The following is a 1,009-nucleotide window of genomic DNA, read 5'->3' as shown; positions in this document are numbered from 1 at the left end:
TAGACAATTGAACACAGCCTAAGAAACCTATGGGATACCATTAAGCATAACAACATATATATAATAGGAGACTGAGAATGAGAGGAGTAGAATAAGAAGAAAAATATTTGAAGAAATAATGGCTGTAAACTTCCCAAATTATAAAAGACATGAATCTACACATCTAAGAAGCTCAAAAAATTCTAGGTAGGGGAATTCCCTGGCAGTCCAGTGGTTAGGACTCTTTGTTCTCACTGCCAAGGGCCTGGGTTTGATTCCTGGTCGGGGAACTAAGGTCCCACAAACCACGTGGCACAGCCAAAAAAAAAAAAATTCTAAGTAGAATAGACACAAAGGGATCCACATCAGGCCATGTTATAATAAAAATGTCAAAAGATAAAAATAAAGTGAGCATCTTGAAAGTAGCAAGAGAGAAGCAACTGGACATGTACAAGGGTGAATTATTTCAAATGTTGAAAGAAGAGTTAACACCAATCCTTCTTAAACTTTTCCAAAAAATAGAAGAGGACAGGATACTTCCTAACTCATTTTATAAGGTGAGTATTACCTTGATAATAAGCCAGACAAAGACATTATGAGAAAAGAAAATTTCAAACCAATAACCCTTATAACTACTGATGTAAAATTTCTCAACATGATACTAGCAAGTTGAATCCAGTAGCATATTAAAAGGATTATATGCCATGACTAAGTGGGATTTATTTGAGGAATCCAAGAGTAGTTCAACATATGAAAAACAATCAATGTACCTACCATAGCATATTAATAGAACAAAGGGAGAAAACTATATGATCATATATATATGTGTAGTTGATTTACAGTGTTGTGTTAGTTTATATGATCATCTTAATGTAGAAAAAGAATTTAAAAAAACCCACCACCCTTTCTGGATAAAAACACTTAACGTATTAAGGATATAAGGGAATTTCCTAACCTGATAAAGGGTATTTATGAAAAACCCACATCTAACATTATACTCAATGGTGAATGACTGAAAGCTTTCTCTCTA

This window comes from Neophocaena asiaeorientalis, unplaced genomic scaffold (genome assembly GCF_003031525.2).
Source record: "Neophocaena asiaeorientalis asiaeorientalis breed wild unplaced genomic scaffold, Neophocaena_asiaeorientalis_V1.1 scaffold541, whole genome shotgun sequence".
Lineage (NCBI taxonomy): Eukaryota > Metazoa > Chordata > Mammalia > Artiodactyla > Phocoenidae > Neophocaena > Neophocaena asiaeorientalis.
The sequence above is the reverse complement of the archived record's forward strand: the minus strand, read 5'-3'. Positions refer to the sequence as shown.